The sequence below is a fragment of the Callorhinus ursinus genome, unplaced genomic scaffold (genome assembly GCF_003265705.2).
Source record: "Callorhinus ursinus isolate GAN/ISIS: 27379988/994484 unplaced genomic scaffold, GSC_fseal_2.0 scaffold9, whole genome shotgun sequence".
Lineage (NCBI taxonomy): Eukaryota > Metazoa > Chordata > Mammalia > Carnivora > Otariidae > Callorhinus > Callorhinus ursinus.
Genome location: NW_027397071.1, coordinates 34892291 through 34912526, shown reverse-complemented (window position 1 = coordinate 34912526; position 20236 = coordinate 34892291). Strand labels below are relative to the sequence as shown.

General features: G+C 35.5%; 1 long non-coding RNA gene across 1 annotated transcript; it reads right to left on the bottom strand.

The window, feature by feature from the left end:
- Positions 1-6859: 6859 nt before the first annotated feature.
- Positions 6860-8521, bottom strand: LOC141373364 (uncharacterized). The gene is made up of 3 exons (XR_012379269.1): positions 8297-8521; positions 7128-7227; positions 6860-6973 (listed from the first exon to the last, which is right to left on the bottom strand). It is a non-coding gene; the product is annotated as an uncharacterized lncRNA (long non-coding RNA).
- Between the last annotated feature and the right edge of the window lie 11715 nt (positions 8522-20236).

Genomic DNA, 20236 nt, shown 5'->3' with positions numbered 1-20236 from the left:
TCTTCCCCTCCTGCTATCTTCTTCTTTTTTTTTCTTAACATATAATGTATTATTTGTTTCAGAGGTACAGATCTGTGATTCAACAGTCTTGCACAATTCACAGCGCTCACCATAGCACATACCCTTACCAATGTCTATCACCCAGCCACCCCATCCCTCCCACCCCCCACCACTCCAGCAACCCTCACTTTGTTTCCTCAGATTAAGAATTCCTCATATCAGTGAGGCCATACAATACATGTCTTTCTCTGATTGACTTATTTCGCTCAGCATAATACCCTCCAGTTCCATCCATGTCATTGCAAATGGCAAGATTTCATTCCTTTTGATGGCTGCATAATATTCCATTGTACATAGATACCATATAGTTGTCTAAAATTCTTGATTAAACCAGATATTTAAACTAATTGCGATACTCTTAATTAGTCATGTATACTCAGAAACACACCACCTGAGAAAGAGAAAAATGTCAAATTTTACTTTTTGTCCTCTCACCCCAATATTTTCTGTCATTTCTACAATGAATGGGAGGCAAATTATACTTACAATGCTAATTCTCTCCATGTATAATAGAGGGTGTCTGATCAATATATTATTGACAATAAAACAAATCAATGAAAAAAGAGTAGCAAAGTATTAAAATCTTAGATTCTTACAAGTGGAAAGGATGATACAAAATATGAAGGCCTTGTTGCCATCTGAATAGAGAAAGTTTCAAGTTTTTTTCTGAACCTGAAATGTTAATATTTGAAAATCCAATTTTAAGGAAAAGAATATAAAATTAGAATTACAAAATTACCTCAGGTCCTTTGAAGAGACTGGCAAAGTTAAGATGAATGAAGCATAAGTTTCATATAAAATCCCAAATTCGTGACTACATACATTTAATCAAAAGTTGGGCCTTATGCTGACCCCAAATCTGCCTACTTTAGAACGTTTATCCATCATCCTGTCGAAGTACCCAGCACATTTACTCCTTCCTCATGACAGTCCTTTAAATGTTTGAGTTAAATTGCATCTCTAATAAAAGTCTGTTCCTTTGTTTTTTTCACTCAGAGTCAAATGATCTCTGATTCCCTCAATTAGTATTTATGTTATATGCATTCAGAATTTCTCTCAATTCTTCTAACTGGGCATTATTCTTCTCAATATATGGGATACAGACTATATACAACTCAACAAGTGTTAACGTAGTAACAGTTCTTTCCATTCTTATATTATGGAGATTCAGACCATGTGACTTCCACCTTCAATGTCACTGCAATAGACAGTAATGATATTGTCTTAAGGTAATTCTAGAGCAAACTCACATCTGAGAATTTATCCTAGTGTTAGGTAATTATATATTATTTTAGTGTTAAACTTTTTAATTGTTTAATCTATTAATTGATCCTTGAAGAAAAATCCCATTTGTAGATTCAATCCTCTGGCTGAATATTGCTACATTTCTGAAATATTCTTCAGTGTTTCTGTTTAGGCATTTAAAGATTCCCTTGAATGCAAATGACTTGTCAGCCAATTTCTCTCCTCAGAGTAAATTTAAAGGGATGTTTCCTCATTTTCCAATAAGCACAGTTTATTAAAGTGGAACTGTATTGAATTTACAAATGTACTTTAAAAGTAAATATTATTGGGTGCCTGGGTGGCTCAGTTGGTTGAGCGACTGCCTTTGGCTCAGGTCATGATCCTGGAGTCCCGGGATCGGGTCCCATATCAGGCTTCCTGCTGAGCAGGGAGTCTGCTTCTCCCTCTGACCCTCTTCCCTCTCGTGCTCTCTCTCTCTCATTCTCTCTCTCTCAAATAAATAAATAAATAATCCTTTAAAAAAATAAAATAAAATAAAATAAAATAAAAGTAAATATTATTTTTTGTGGTATTCACTTTAGCCTGAGGCATTTTTGAGCTATTACAGATGTCATGCCATGATCTTTCAATCATTGGTGGGAGTGAACAATGTAATTTAAAATCATGACTATATCTCTGTATACTAAATGGAATGATAGAACAGGACATTCAAAATACAAATGAAGATTTATTTTAAAATATATTTGTCCAGAAATCTACCTAAAGACAAACAGAACAAATTCCACAACCTAAGGGAGAGAAGAGGCCACATCAAAGAGGATAGGAAGTGAGGAGATGTGGTTTAGGGGAGAAACAGATCACAGGTGCTGTGGAGGGGAGGGAGCGATGGTTATAGAGAAGGGCAAGAAAGAGAGGAGCACACAAGGGAACACACACAAAAAAAACACATTTCCCCAAAGTCATTGGCTTAGAAAATGAGAGGGGCTGAATATCATGAATTCTTGCAATCTGCAGGACTTAAAGCCTCGAGTTTAAAGGTCAGCAGCCTTGGCTGGGATAGAGCCCAGATGAAGGACACTGTGCTAGGCAGGCAAACAACACGGAAGCAGACAGTATGGTAATATCGATCTGAAGAACACCTGGGGCACACAGTGGGGAGATTATTTGCTCTTCTTGAAGCTCATCCCTGAGAGACAGCATTCACAGAGATGCTTCTCCAGGAACGAAGGTGCTGCCTGGCACCATTTCCCTGCCCTTCAGCAAAAACACAGAGCCAGCTGTGGGAAGCAGCACAGAACTGACCCTGGCAGCCAAACTTGCTTACACCAAGCCCTAGTCCCCTGAACTCTGGTGGGCCTGTCCTTCTCAGTCAAGTTTGCCTCAGTCCCACTGTGACAGGCCCTCCCTCAGAAGACCAGCACACACTCCTGCCACACCACATCTCCAGAGAGTTCTGTAGGGCCTAGGTTCTGGTGGAAGTGGTGTCAGGTCTTATCTCACAAGCAGACAGAGCACATGAGTTAAAACTCACCACATTCAGGCTAGGGACCAAACACTGCCCACAGCAGGCAAGGAGAGCCTCTGCAGACAGCTGGCCTGAAAGATAGAGCAGCCAAAACAAAGCAGAACACATGCAGCACACACCTGAGATACTCTCTGAAGTGCCAGACCCTGGGCACTACATGACCTCTACTTTCAGGAACAGGAGATATAACTGGCTTCTTCAACACACAGAAGAATGTGGAGATTTAGACAAAAGGCCAAGACAGAGGCATTTATCCCAAATGAAAGAACAAGATAAGGCCATGGCAAGAGATCTAAGTGAAACAGATGTAACATGCCTGATGGAAAATTTAAAGCAACAATTATAAGGATACTCAGTGGGCTTGAGAAAAGAAGACATCAATGAGACCCTTACCATGGAGATAAAAAGTTAAAAAAGAATCAATCAGAGATGAAGAAAACAATAAACATGATTGGGAACAGGCTTGACGCAAGCAGAGGAAGAAGAAGGCTGGAAGATGCAGAGGAACGAATTAGTGACCCAGAAGACAAAATAATGGAAAACAGTGAAGCTGAACAAAAGAGAGAAAGAAGTATTATGCAACACAAGAAGACTTAAGGAACTAATTGACTCCATCAAACATATTAACATTTGTATTAAAGGAGTCCCAGAAGAAGAAGAGAGAGAAATGAGGATAGAAAAGTTATTTAAAGACATAATAGCAGAAAACTTCTCTAATCTGGGGAAAGAAACAGACATCCAGATCCAAGAGGCACAGAGAACTCCCATCAAAATCAACAAAATCAGGTCAACACCAAGACATTTGTAATTAAATTGCAAAATATAGAGATAAGGAAAACATCTCAAAAACAACAAGACGAAAGAAGTCCTCCTTAATTTACAAGGGAAAACCCATAAGGCTAGTTGGATATTTCTCAACAGAAACTTGGCAAGCCAGAAGAGAGTGGCATGATATATTCAAAGTGTTGAATGGGAAAAATATGCAGCCAAGAATATTCTATCCAGCAATACAGGATACAAGGAGAGATAAAGAGTTTCCCAGACAAATGCAAACTAAAGGAGATTGTGACCACTAAACCAGCCCCACAAGAGATATTAAAGGGGACTCTTTGAGTGCAAAGAAGAAACCAGAAATGACAAAGACAAGAAAGGATCAGAGAAAATCTCTAGAAACAATGACAAAACAAATAATAAAGTAGCCATCAATACATATCTGTCAATAATTTATTTGAATGTAAATAGACTACATGTTCCAATGGAAAGACACAGAGTGCCAGAATGAATATAAAAACAAGAACTATTTATATGCTACCTACAAGAGACTCATTTTAGACCTAAAGACATCTGAAGATTGAAAGTGAGGGGGTGGAGAAACATTTATCACACAAATGGATGTCAAAAGAAAACTGGAGTAGCACTACTTACATAGAGCATACTTGACTTTAAGACTATAAAAAGAGAAAAGGACATTATAGAGTCATAAAGGGGACAATCCAACAAGAAGATATAACAATTTTAAATATTTAAACACCCAACATGGGAGCACCAAAATATATCAACAATTAATAACAAACATAAAAGAACCAACTGATAATAACACAATGGTAGGGGACTTTAACACCCCACTGACATCAATGGACAGGTCATCTAGGCAGAAAATAAACAAGGAAATAATATCTTTAAATGATGCACTGGACCAGATGGACTTAACAGATATAATCAGAACATTCCATCCTAAGACAGGAGAATACACATTCTTTTCAAGAGCACATGGAACTCACCAGAACAGATCACATATTAGGTCACAAAATAGGCCTCAACAAATAACAAAAAGATTGAAATCATACCATGCACCTTTTCTGACCAGAACACTATGAAACTAGAAGTCAACCACAAGAAAAAATTTGGAAAAGCCCCAAATACATGGAGGTTAAACCACAGGCTACTATACGATGAATGGGTCAACCAGGAAATCAAAGAATAAATTTAAAAAATACATAGAAACAAATGAAAATGAAAATACAAAGGTCCAAAACCTTTGGGATGCAGCAAAAGTGGTCCGAAGAGGAAAGTATATAGCAATAGAGGCCTACATCAAGAAGAAAGAAAAACCTCAAATAACCTAACATTACACCTAAAAGAACTAGAAAAAAAGAGTAAAAGAAGCTTAAAACCAGCAGAAGGAAGGAAATAATAAAGATTACAGCAGAAATAAATGATATAGAAACTAAAAAAGCAAAAGTACATATCAATGAAACCAGGAGCTGATTCTTTGAAAAAATTAATAAAATTGATGAACTTCTACCAGACTTTCACAAAGAAAACAGAAAGGACCCAAATAAATAAAATCACTGAGAAAAGAGAAATTGCAACCAATATCACAGAAATATAATTATAAGAGAATATTATGAAAAGCTATATGCCAACAACTTGGACAGCTGAGAAGAAATGGATAAATTCATACAAACATATAAGTTACCAAAACTGAAACCAGAAAAAATAGAAAACGAACAGACTGAAACCCAGCAAAATCCTAGAGGAGAAAATAGGCAATAACCTCTTGGAAACTGGCTTTAGCAACTTCTTACTAGATATGTCTCCTGAGACAAGGGAAACAGAAGCAAAAAGAACGAATGGGACTTCATCAAGATATAAAGCTTCTGCACAGTGAAGGAAACAATCAACAAAACTAAAGGTGACCTTTGGAATGGGAGAAGATATTTGCAGATGACATATCTGATAAAGGGTTAATATCCAAAATCTATAAAGAACTCACCAAACTCAACACCCAAAAAACAAATAATCCAGTTAAAAAAACAGGTAGAAGACATGAATAGACATTTTTTCAAAGAAGATACACAGATGACTAACAGACACATGAAAAGATGCTCAACATCACTCATCATCAGGGAAATACAAATCAAAACCACGATGAGTTATCACCTCACACCAGTCAGAATGGCTAAAATTAACAACACAGGAAACAACAGATGTTGGCAAGGATGCAGAGAAAGGGGAACTCTCTTACACTGTTGGTGTGAATGTAAACTGGTGCAACCGCTCTGAGAAACAGTATGGAGGTTCCTCAAGATGTTAAAAATAGAACTACCCTATGACCCAGCAATTGTACTACTATTTACCCAAAGGATACAAAAATACTGATTTAAAGGTGCATGTGCATTCAGATGTTTATACTGGCATTAACAACAATAGCCAAATTATGGAAAGAGCCCAAATGTCTATCAACTGATGATGGATAAAGAATATGTGGTATGTATATACAATGGACTATTATTCAGCCATCAAAAGAATGAAATCTTGTTGTTTGCAACAACGTGGTTGAGGCTAGAGTATCACTGTAAGCAAAATAAGTCCTTCAGAGAAAGAAACAAACAAATGAACATAGAGAAAAAAAAAAGAGAGAGAGAGGCAAACCATAAAACAGACTCTTAACTGTAGAGAACAAACTCAGGGTTGCTAGAGGGGATGTGATGGGGGTGGACTAAATGGGTAATAGGTATTAAGGAGGGCACTTGTTGTGATGAGCACTGAGCATTATTATTTAAGTGATGAATCACTAACTTCTACACCTGAAACTAATATTACAGTGTATTTTAACTGACTGGAATTTAAATAAAACTTAAAACTAAAAGAAAAAAAAGACTATGTAGCCGAAATCGATACTCAAACTCAAATTGCTTAATACCTATCTTCCCCACCATTTTCTGAATTAGCTATTTATGAAATTGAATTGAACTGAGTCATTTATACCTTTCATCACTCTCCAACTTTTGCTACTTTTAAATATTGAGATCATTCATTCAAGGATGACTGAACACATGTTTAATTGCTTAATTTACTTATATCATTTTAATGAATGTGAATTATAACTCAGTCGATTTAGTCTTTGTGATTGACACTGACGATAAAATTAGACCTCAAACAAAGCAAGTTAGTTCTTTTTTATTTGTTAGGAAGAGTCATAGCCTTTGTGTGATAGGACGTATCCTTCAAACATGGAGCAAAACAGAAAGTTTGCCTCTTTATGGATCCCATCAGTGATGTCAAAATGTTTCACCTGCATTAACTCCAATCATTATCTGCCATTTTGTAACCAGCAGGCAAGCAGTCATGTCTGAGACTCTGCCAAGTAATGGGAAACAGTACTAATAAAATGTTAGACATCAACACTATTATCACAAAAACCATAGTCTACTGGTAAAGATAAATTAAACAAGTAAAAATACACACACACACACACACACACACAAAAGAGTAAAAATTGCATGGTTATTACCTAAATAAGGTCATGAGAAGGAATGTTTCCAGCCTACAGTATGAGTGGACCTGTGATTTGTTCATTCCATTTATGATATCTCATTCAAACCTCACACAACCTGGCAAGAGATATATTAAATGTACATGAAAAACAAGGAAACATACCCTGAAAGAATAAAGCAATAGATTTAATAATTTCTAGGACTAGGATTTGTATTCCAGCCATTCTGTGTGAGTTTGAAGTCAATGTCTGAGTTCTTTCTGTAATATTAAAAGACTATTTTGCATTGACTTATTGTATTACCATCTGGTTCTTCTGCTGTACTATTTTAGTAGATTTTTCAAATTCCCAAGTGAAATAAAAGAGGTTTAAATAACTTTTAAAGGAAATGTCATAGCAAAGATTTATTTTATCTGTTTTTCTTTTCCCCAACAAATTGACACTTGTGGTGTTATATATAAACAGAGTCATTATGACAAACACAGACCTCATAAAAATTTTTGTAATAGAAAATGTTCTTAGCATTTGAACTAAACTTGAAAAAGCAAGAAGATAATAAATTGTAATCATAATTTTGCCAACAGAAGTATATTATTCTTTGCATTAAAACACAATTATCTTCAAATAAATCTGTATAAACAATCTTTGAACAAACACAATGAGCTATTTCTGCCTCTACAAGGTCTAATAGACAATTTCTGCACCATTTCCATAGGCTGGGAGTTAAGGTGACACTAAAATATGACGCAGTGGGTGATGGATATTTGAAATGAGTCTACTCAGCATCACAATCTCATGTAAACCTTTTGACTTGAAAACTCCTGCTGGAAAAGTCAGAGAGCTCCATGGTACCCGATAAGAGGGGCCATGTCACAACAAATAGCACACGTAATCAATTACATTTGTTTTTCTGGAGATTTTTATGGTGACAGGGGAGAAAAATCAACATGTTTAAAAATAGAGGTAACAGGACAAATGTTAAAGACAGATTAGGTGTAGAACTGTGTCTGACAGATGGCCGGGATTCAAAAATATGTGTTAAATGAATAAATGATAGAATGGGATGCAATAAAGTATGAACTCAAACTTGTACTCTATTAAGCCTTTCTGTTTCTTAACGCCTGACCCCAGAGCAGAAATTATTTCAGGCCAAGGAAGCAAGGAATAGGAAAAAAGGCTTTACATACAATATAATGGACTTGATGCTCTCTTTCCTACTTTGAAAAAAATAGGTAGGGGTGAGTAGGTGGGTCCTCTGAGAATCTTCAAAGATTTTTCACCCTCTGCCTGTGGCAGACAGACATCTTTTTCTGTGGAGCACTTGATCAACAACGTGTGTGAGCTGTGAATGCCTGGGTTGCCCTGCTGGGAGCAGGGTACTCTGTTAAGGATGTACGTTGCTGTCTGCAGGCTTTGTCAGCAGGAGCCTGAGAAAAAGCAAAAGAAAATTCAACAGAGGTAATTCACAGGGGGGCAAAATCCACACATCAGTAAAGTGGAGGTGGCAGAGTGTTTCAGCATCCACTGGGAGCACTATCAGAAAAATGAAAGTGCTACTTTGGATTGTAAGGAGCAGCGTGGGGTGAACTCCACAAAGAGAGAAAATAACACAAATTGTCTACCTGTGATAAACTAGTCAAGTTCCTGGAGTAGTGGTTTCAGAACAGCCTGCTTCCTCCTTCTGGTCAATTGAATGCCTTTTAGGTGGGGGTGATTCAGTGCAGAGGTTGTATTTAGAGTAATCAAGTGTTTGAGGATAAAACATTTGGAAATGTATAATGTCTAAGTGGTTATGGCCAGTGAGCACTCACTTGAGCAAAAGAGTGAAAAAGAAATTACCTTTATATACATAGAAAGCATATTTTACTCCTCAGACTTTTAAAGCATATGACAAGCCACTTTGGGGAAATAAAGGGAATTTTTCAGAATCTAATACAACGTGGCACTTTGAAAGGTTGACATTCACCCCGAAGACATTATAATAGACTATACTAAAATGCAACCCTTCATCCTACTTTTTACACCCTGATCTTTGGCAATGCTTTCCAAACGAGCAAGGAATTTGATATGACTCAAGTAATTATCATGCCTAAAAGACAAGAATAGGAGCAAATAAGTCAAAGGTGGGGTTTCTGTCTTATCTAATGAGTAGAAACTTGGTGTTATTTAGCCTATGTGGCTTTGGAATAAGCCATAACAAATACAGATATACTGTTCCTTTTTATTTTTAAAAAGCAATGGCTTCATTATTCATGCATTCATTTAGCATATACTATTGTGGATTTTGGTATTCTATGTTTTGCATGCTTCTAATACAAAATCAAGTAAGAATGTCATTAAAATTTAAAAAAAGTATTATGAAACCTATCAACCACCTGACATTTAATTTAAATCAGACCTGCCATTCATTTTTAATAACATTTATGAATCTCTGAGGTGGAAGAAATCAATCCACATTTTTAGAAAAACAAAATCAGCAGGAAGTAGACCCTCAGCAATACTTTGATTTTCTTCTGGAAAAGCAGCAAACAGCAAACGATGTTGTTTTGTTGTTCCTCTTATCTAAATGTTCCTGAATTCCTTTAGTCATACAGCACCGTGTTGGTAGAGAAACATATTTACTAAAAAGCTAAAGCCTTCAAAGTGATTGTTTACTCTTAGCCTTTCACATCTATCCCTTCCTCTCTCTCTTTCTCTTTGTGCCTTTGATTACCTTAAAAGACAAACAAAAGTATATGAAAACGACTCTTCTTTGTTTTTCCAAGACTAACAGCAATCACAAAAGTGGAACACCACAGAGCATTGGGAGCATCTGCAGGAGGGAGAGAGCTAAGGGAAAGAGCCCACTAGAAATACGTTTGGAAACGATTGTGAGGGAAGGAAACAGTGAATGAAGACTGTGGTTTTGATATATATTTTAAGTAAGGCCTGAGAGGGATATGGATCGGCACTTCTGAGGACAGAATTTTTACCTTCAATGATGTTAAGGCTGGTTTCAATGACTAAGAAAAGCAGATTTCTGAAGATGTGGAATTTGCCTGCCTAAAGTGAAGACACTCTAACTCAGGCTGATAGCAGACTGCTAATATATCAATTAGCAAATGGCAAATGTTCTGGAAGCTCAGGGAGTCAATGGACCAGAGTTCAGACAGCCATTAGAAGGCAGCATCCTCATACCTGCGTATCAGGCTCTTTTAAAGTGGATCTCAACCAAATGCCTACGTCTGTGGCCCACTACGCTCTCTGCCTGCCCACTTGTCTAGTCTAGGCCTTCCTGCCTTCAGCACCACTGATGTCTCTGGCCACGGAATTCTCTGTTGTGGGAGCTGTCCCTGGGGATGTTTAGCAGCATGCCTGGTTTTCACATACTAAATGCCAATAGAATGACGTAATGTATGGTGATTAACATAACAATAAAAAATTAAAAATAAATAAATAAATGCCAATAGCGCCTCCCTGTTGTGAGAATAAAGGCACTGCCATATGTTTCTGGAGGAAACAAAATTGCTACCTGTAGAGAACCCCTGCTCTAATTTCAATGCACTACTGAACTACCTTTGAATTAATGAATTACTTTTTATTTCCTGGACATGTTCATGTTTCACTACTCTCTGCTTTGCCCATTGTTTTCTATGCTTTCAATGGTCTCCTCTCTTTCTCTAGCACACTTCTTATTCTTTAAGGCCAAACCAAATGTAACTCCCTGTGAAATTTCTGACATCCCAAAATGGTAAGTCACTTCATTTTCAAATCGTAAGGCACTTTATAAGTACCTATATCATATTCTATAATAATCATTTGTGTATGCATACATTTCCTCTGCTGCAATTCAAAGCATTTAAGGGCAGGAACTTATCTCTTTTTTCCCCACCCACATTACTCAACATAATGCATTGTACCTAGTAACATCAACAGTAACAACCACAAAAAACATCAGCAAGCATTAGTGTCTATTAAGGGACTCTGCTAAGCACACAGCATCCTCTTGCTCATATTACCCTCGCAATACCAGCATGAGGCAGGCACTATTACTATTGCCATTTTATAGATAAAGGAGCTGAGGTCCAAAGAGGCTAAATAGCTTGTCCAAGGTCACAAAAGTAGGACATGGTTGATTTAAACCCAGCTAATCTAACTTTATACCTACACTTTGCATTGCCATTATGCAATACCAGCCTCCCAGGTAAAGGTATGAATATGTGTAAAATTAACATTGCCAAAGCATTGATTTACACAGTGGAAAGATGAATCGGTATCACCATTTTTGATAAAATGGAACTGTGCAGACCATAGAGAGATACAACTTAATGTAACTCAGTAGACCTAATAAAGAAGAGATAATTTTAGAGATAACATGAATGAAATTCATTATTTGACATTTGATATAATATATGGTTGAAAGGGTTTAGGGCTGACAAAGGACGATAAGGAAGTAAAGATCACTAGGTTTGAAGATAATTGCAAAATTAAAAAAAATTACCTGAATTTATATAAAAGTCTGCTTTTATCTAAAACACACAAAGCGAAGCAAATAGCTTTACTCCATCAGTTGACATCAATTCTCATGCAAGCATTGGTGGTCTAAGTATGAAGCAAAATTATGGCTTCCTCTCCTCTATTAAACCTCTACGACATTTTATTTCTACAATAAAGTATATGGGCACCTACATATTCTTCCTAAATTACTCATTTTCTTTAGCTGTCTTACAGCTCAGCAACTGTAATGAATAAAATAAATTTGAAACTAGTAGATTGCTTTTTTCAACCAGGAGAAATCAAATAACATTTAATAGAAGCTTTTAGAAATTTATTAAGATTCTTATATTCTTCAAATATCACCTCTGCAGATAATTTTACTAAGAAGCACAAAGCTCTCAGGACATGCCCTTACCTGTTTTAAGTATAACCTTGAAATTGTCAGCATAGTCTTTGATGGCTGGAACTATCAAACTGTATCAATCCCTTAGGTACCTTTGTTTGCCAATAACAGGAATGTATGAGAATCAATGGAATCATGTTACAAATATAAAGTATATCCAGAAATTCCTTGTAGATATGGAGAAATTTCATACTCGAAATTTTTTGTGCAGCCAGTTGAGAACAGGCTATTCTTTTTAGTCTAATGAGGCTGAGTAAATTGAAGCAGGGATGTAAACATAGTTTCAAATTCATGTACGTTATCCATTGCCATCCTCTTGCTAATGAGTAGCATCCAGTCATTCAGCTATTGCTAGCCTAACGGTACCGTTTCATCCTTTGTTTAAACATTATGTACAAATAAATTATTTCAAAATAACTGAGCAACACTGTATTCTACTAGCCACCACTGAATTTTGGAACTGACAACCCTTCCTCCCCCAAATCAGTAGGTTGACACTAGGTATATTTTTAACCCAGGTCTTAGTCCAAGTAGCTGTTCTGCTTGAGCAGCCTTCCATGTAGTCACTGCGGTCCCAGGCTCTTTCATATTGTGACTCTCCTCTCCATCACACACTCCTCTATATAGTGAAAGGGTGGGAAAAGAAAACATGAGTTGCTTCAGGGGGGTTTCTAAGGACCAGGATTCTAACCTGCATGTAACACAATGAACATATTCCATAGGTTAGAACTCAACCCCAAACTGCAAGGTAGCATTGTGCTGAGACTGGAAGACAAAGGAAACAGAGTTTGGTAAACACAGAACATTTTTAGCCATAGCTTTCTGAACAACAGATTTATTAAATACTTAAATACATATATCATATGTATATGATTTTTTCTATTTTCTACATATACGAACCAATGTAACTAAAATGTCTCTTCAGATTTATTTCTCATTTTGACTACCAGTCTTTCTCATTCAGTTATCAATAATCTTAGTCCAGTTGTACTGTTTCTGTATTTCGTTACTGTGTTTGTGTGTCTTACTCTGTTGATCTTTGCTCCTCTTTTCATGTGTCCTACAATGTCTTCTCTTTTCTGACTGTCCCTATTAGTGATACTTCCCAGAACTGTATTAGTCAAGTAATAGTACCTCTTCTCACAGTTGAGATTAAAAAAGAGATTTGTTGGTTCTCAGAACCCAAAAAGGATTAGACACCGAAACCTACAGCATTACCAACTCTAGGACAAACTAGAGTATTCCAGCTTTAAAAATCAGAATGTCAAATTTCTGGATTATGCTCTATTCCAAAAGAGGCTAATAATGACAACCAAAGCAGGAATAGTTCTGGAAGGAAAAATTCTCTGAGCCTGTATTTCCTTGTTTATAAAATAGGAGTAAAAACTATACAGAAGTTAACCATCTAAAAATCCTAAATACTATATCTTAAACGGCATGGAAAGAATATGAACAGTACCATAAAGTAGCATATGGTCACCACTCCTCCACTCCAAAAAAAAAGGAGTGATTACACTTTTCTCTACTGGTTTCAGGCAAACCTGTCATATAAGTTTTTTTTAGTAAAGACTTGATGAAATAAGTTTTCCCTAGAGAGAAGAGGCAGAGGGCAATGGACATTCAGCCTGAATGAATATCAAAACAAGTAACAGATCATTCTATCATACTATTCTCTGTATATACAAATCATTTAAGAAGACTTCAGATTGGATAATAATAGTACAAAGACAATAATTACAATCATATACTGCACACTAACAGAATGGAAGGCACCATACCTGCTTTAATTTTATTTAATTCTCATGACTTTGTCCTATGAATATAGATATTTATTCCTGCCTCACAGTTGAGTTTGATCATGTTATTTTGCCCAAAGTCTCACTGCTCTAAGTTTTAAAATCAGAAATTAAACCCAGGTCTGTCTCATTATTTAGCTGGAACTTTTAGTCACAGGCTGTACTAATCTTTGCTTGCCATCTTCCCAACTCCCAGCTGCCAAGTTATGACCTATCACCAGATTATGGTTGGTTGCTACCATAATCTGATACATGTGTTCTGACTATCACATAGAAATTTTAGCAAAAACAGTTCTTATAGTTACTACCATTTTTGTTCTTCTAGAGCTTCCCTGTCCAAAATAAATTTAAATTAAAGTTAAAAACTCAGTGTTTCATTTGCACTAGCTACATTTCAAGTGCTCAATGGCTGCATTTGGCTTGCAGCTACCATATTGGAGAGCAGAAATATATAACACTGCCATCATTGCAGACAAGTCTATTGGGTAGCATTGTTCTTGAGTTTAACAAATCACCTTAAAAATCAGTTATAGTTTCTACGATACTGAACTAAAGAGCAATTTGAGTCATGGATGCTCTGATTATTGTCTAAATCCTTTGAACCTATAAAATGTGATTTGATACTACTTTGTTCCCATTCATATTCTTTAGTTGCCACTTGTGAAAATTAATATCCTGAATCTTCAGAAAACTCAGTTATTCTCATCAATCTATATTTATGTGTCCAGCATTTATTCTATTAATGGAAGCACCTTAATCTTAAAAATAACAACTGTCTTGTAAAATTAATTAAACATTTATTTAATTCTGATTGGCCTATGTAGTTCAGTGTCAGTAGGTCCCCAGAAATTAGATAATGCAAATGAAATTCTTGGCTCTCTCCATACAACCTTGGTGTGCTTGATTCGTTCATTCATTTATTCTTTCATCAAACTTGCACTGAGTGGCTACTTGTGACAGGTAATGTGATAGGTTCATGGAACATATAAAAATATAGTCAGGTCATCCTGGATCTTGTAGGTGCTATTACAACGTGCTCTCTCCATGGGCGTAGGATTTTCATTGTCTTTGTATCCTGCTATATCCCTAGCACCATTTTGCACACAATACCTAAGACATATTCTTGAATGAATGAGTAAATAATTTTTTTCATTTGAATTCATATTTTCATGTTTTATCCATGATACAATACATATAGAAAAATCTGGTGAAAGTAGCTGGCCAAAATTCTAATCCCATTCTGTTTGCCCACTCCCCATAGACAAGGTTTTAATGTAATTTAATTTAAAGCAAAATTTTCTTACATAAAAACCTCAAATAAATCTCAAATGTATTACTTAGATACTGCTTTTCCTAATAGGTTTAAAATGTAAGCTAAATTATAAATTGAAACAGCAGGCCTAAAATTAGATATGAATTCCTTTGTGGTGCTGGTCATCACACTTCACATACCTGATTCCATGGAAGCATTATTGGAATTATGCCGAGGTGAACCCCAGATGTTCAAGAAACACTCACTTTTCTAGGCAAAATTAAAATAGAAACCGCTCATTCTGGCAGCTGAAATGCTAACAGTTGGCATGAAGCCTCTTAGAGACTAATGAGAAAGACGAGAGTGATAATACTACTTTGAGAGTCTATTTCATTATTCATCTTCTGGTCTCTGTGGAGGCTTTACAAACATTAACTAATGCTCAAAAACATCCCTGGGAAGTAGTTTATCATTGATGTCTTTGTCTTATAACATGGAAACCAAGGTATAGGGAAAAATGAAATTATTTGGTCAAGTTCTTCTAAAACTTTGTCAACTGCAAAATGTAGAAAGTATATTTTTGTACATTCCAAATTCTTGACACAATCCTTATTATAGGTAGAGAATAAAATAGTAGCCAAATTATTTTTGGGTAAAAACAAAACAAAACTCTAGGCTATTTTAAAGACCCTTCTAATCTGATACATTCAGATTTTTGGAAGGGGAGGAAATATATTTACATATTTAATTACTCTTCCTTTGGTTAAAGTACAGCAATATGACCTAGGAATCCTATCTTCTGTGTAAGAGCCTAGTGAATTGTTGGGATTGTCAAAAGAGCCTCCGAATTATTTGTAAGACCCCGACTTGCTCTCCAATTCACTGAGGCACATTTCACATGTTAACAAACAGTATTAAACCATACTTTTGATAATACCCTAAAACAATCATATGCTATGGTTTAGAGGGTATTTACTTTTTTTTGGATATTTAAATTTGATTCTATTTGCTAATTTAAATACCCTGAAATGAACATCCTTGTATATAAATCTGTGTCCTAATCTCTGATTATTATTATTATGTGGTAGATTCCTAGAATAAAATTCAAAGGACATGATCAAAGGGTAGGAAAATTTTGAACTCTCTTGCTACATTGCTTTCTCTCCCAAAAGGTAGTATTCATTTACCCTCCCACTCATAGTATGATAGGGCCTACTTTAAGGCAATTTTCTCAAGCCACAGCAAAAATATTTTTGAAATAAATATATCATAAAGATAAACATTTATATATTAATTGTATATTGAGTTTGAGTATTTTTACTTATGTTTAATGTCTCCTTTTAATTCAAGTCTAGAAAACCACTCTATTGGGCCTAAATTAAACAAAAATAATTATATACTTTTCCAAAATAAATGGATTATTCTTGATCCACTGTGTGAACTAAAGATATACAGATAATTATAACAATGAATTTATAGCATTTTATTTTGATTTGCAAAATATGTATGTTATTTACTGACATCTGCAAGATGTCTTCAAATATAAAGATGGCATTACTGGACATCTTTGGGGATCCATCATGGTAACAGGAGGAATACTCACTTGAGAGTCCAACCTATTTGGCTTTGTGAGTCAATATGCCATCGGATTTTAATCAGTTTAAGCTTTCTGTACTTCCAAATATTTGGCTGGAAAAAGTGAATGTTATAATATCTATCTCGTAAGTCTGTTGTCATGAATAAATGGACAACATGTGAAGAGGTGCCCAGCATGTATGGCACAAGAGATACTAGACTTTTTCTCTTGTCCTAGATTTATTTAACTTCAGTAAGGCTTTGAGCTCTTTTCCTAGTGAAGGCAATGATCTTTTCATTGTGTCATCTTCACATTGTGTCATTGTGTCATTAGTTTCTCTAACCAGTTAATCTCTTTAACACGATAAACAACATGTTTCTCATACAAACTGCCTAAATCTAGAGAGCTGTCTGGATCTGAGGGACCTGTTTCAGCTAGTCCCCTGACATAAGAATTACACTTCTACCTTATCCTCAAAAGCATCATGAGCCAACAAAACTGTCCAATTATAATCATTCTAGTGGATTTAAATCATGATTCCTCTTTCAGTCATCCTCTGACCTAGATTCCTATCTTCATCTCTCTAGGACCACGGCCCCCTTTTGGGTAAGTGATTCAGTAACAATACACAAACCTGCTTTACTGTTTATTACTAATGTATATTTTTAAATTGACCATGTGACACACATTTAGCAATAAACAAAAACAAAACAAAGCCTCTATATAATTTCTTTCCTTATGTAGATATTTAGCGGCTTTTTACAACTTGAGATATGGCTATATATTTTAATAATCTGAAATTGCCTCCTAGCTAAGACTATACTACAGGACAGTTAGTTGTACCACAGAATTAATTCTCTCCTTTCAGAGTAATAGAATTTGTAGCTTGGGACACGGCAGTCAGAAAAAGTGCTTCCCTTGTAGCTAGCGTAGGGGAGGAAAGAGTTTGTATTGACTCTCTTAGGGTCCCTGGCTGGGTATGAAAATTAAACTGATGAGGACAGATTAATAAGAGAAAAACATGCATTTTATTAAATTTTTACATGTACATGGGAACCTTCACAAAAAAAAAAATGAAGACCTGAAGAACTGACCAGAGCAGGAAGCTTTTATACCTCTTAGACAAAGAAACAATAAATTTACAAAGGATTGTTGAGAGAAAGGGGTTTGGTCTAGAGGTAGTAAATAGTGAAGAAGTAACAAGGAAGATAAAAGTTAGTTAACAAGGTTTGTTTGTACAGATTTCCTAAGCCTAAATTTCCCATCTCTGGTGATAAGACTGTCTTCCCTCCTGATACACGGAGGGCACATTTCACATGGGAGTTTTATGACTTGTTTCAGGGAAGAAGAGCTGGGGAGGTAATGGAGGGCAGGGGGTCAGAGTGATCTTCCTTCCTCAGTCTTTAAAAGCAAATTCCTCCGGCTTAACATATTTAATAAACCAACATGCCACATTTCAGGGCAGTGTGTTCTGAACTCCATCACTGGGTACAGCCATGTGACTGAGCACTACTGTTTAATAGGATCTACACAGGGTCATGCGGCAGCTTCTGTAAGGTTGCTTAAAGATTCGGCTGGTGTTGCTCCTTTCTCTCTGTTATCCATTTTTTCTTTCTATCTAGAAAGGGAAGATGATTGTTGGAGCTGGATAATCACTTTAGACTACGTGGTAGAAGCCACATATTGAGGATGGGCAAACCATAAGACAGAAGAACTGCATCTGACACTATGACAATCCATACCAGCCTTAGACCAGTGAACTGTAAGTAATTATTACAGAGAAATGTGCTCTATTGAAGATGCTCTAGTTTGGCGGTATCTGAAACTCACAACTGATTCTAATACTAATAATGAATATAATTGTTAAATATATTTTAAACTCATTCTATATGTATCAGTCCTTCACTTTAAAACACAGTATTTAAACTGGATTTCATAACCATTTGTTGATGGTTAGAAGCTCCATGGCTTGTCTCACAATTGAGAAACATTAGCTCTAAATACTGGGCAAACAATACCTTCTTAATTGCATAATAACATTCTGCTCACCAAAAATTCTCTCACAATTGCATTATCAGTTATTTCTCACACATTTTTTTCTAATATATATGGAATTCTTTGTGTGTAGAACCCAGTGGGAGATACTGAATGTAAGAATTTAGCTCAGTATTTATAGTCCATCTTATAGTCTTCAGACAGCTTTGTAATCATTATTTACTTAACATACACAATAACCATATAAAGTAGGTAAGTGTTCTTATCCCATGACCAAATAAAATGAAAGGTTCAATGCCTTGCCTGAGGCCACACGGTAAATGGAAATAACAAAACAGAGATTAGGATTTAAAGGTTTCCGACCCTTTCTGTTTTGCAGTTTGCTTTGTCATATTAAAAGGCAACTGCCTTCCACTCTGGATGAAGTTTAATTTTTATGGAGGTAGAAATTATTCCTGAATATGAATTTTTTAATATATTTTAGGCTTTTGAATTATCAATGTGGCTCTTCCTCTGTTTTATGGAATCCATATTGTATTCATATGTAGTTTAAACCTTCCAATATTAACTGATACACATAATCCAAAATGAATAATTCATTCACTCAACAAAGTATTATAGATAATTAATAATGCCATAAAATAGCTCATGCTAAGGCTAAAAAGAGTCAATAAGCCAAGGTCCCTAACTTCAACAATTTCTGTCATTAATTCACACTTACTGTCAAGATGCATAAATATTAATAAAATATGTATACTTCTATATACATTTAATACCATCTTACAAAAATAATGAAGCTATACAACCTCAGAAAATTCAGATAATCTTTAAAATCTTATTCAACTTAATCAATATGCTATGTTTATTCTCCTTTATATACAAGGGGATTTTCAAGTCTGAGTCCACATAGTTAGGAGACCAATTTTCAAATTGCAAGGACATTTGATTCATCCATAACTACATGAGTTATATTGAGAAAAAAAAAAACAATAAAGTATCCCTTTACCAAGTGTAGATCTAAGGTTTTAGACACTTTAAGGGTTAAATGTTTGATTTAAGCAAGAGATTATTTAAACACAGCAAATATCTTTAACTCAAAGGGTGTTTTATATGCTTATATATAAACCTTAAACTTGTGTTCCTTGAAATTTGATATTTTTCTTTGTGTGGAAGAATTAATTCACTTTGGCTCTAAGCTGTAAAAGAGTGAATGTCACAGGAGGAAAGGCTTGAATTCTCATAATCCCTAAGAGGAGTTATGGTAGCAGATATTGGATAAGATACATTTCTAAAGGGCCAATGCCATTTAGTAAGAGAAAATAGTATAGACTAATGAATTCTGAGGTCCCTTATGCAATTAATCGTTTCAAGTGATGTCTTCTGAGGTCTTTCTTATTTGTTATATTAGCTTTGTTAAAATTATTTACTTACTTTGTATTTAAACAGATTTTTTAACACTATAGCTTCCACATTTCAATACAAGCACAAAATCTCAATATTTTAGGGAATCACTAGAGAATGATAGTAACAATTTATTTTATGGAATGAAACCCTCACAAATATCAGGAATCATCTAATAATGTGAGAGTCAGGTTGCATTCTAAAGTCTTTGTTTTAGAAGCCAAGAAG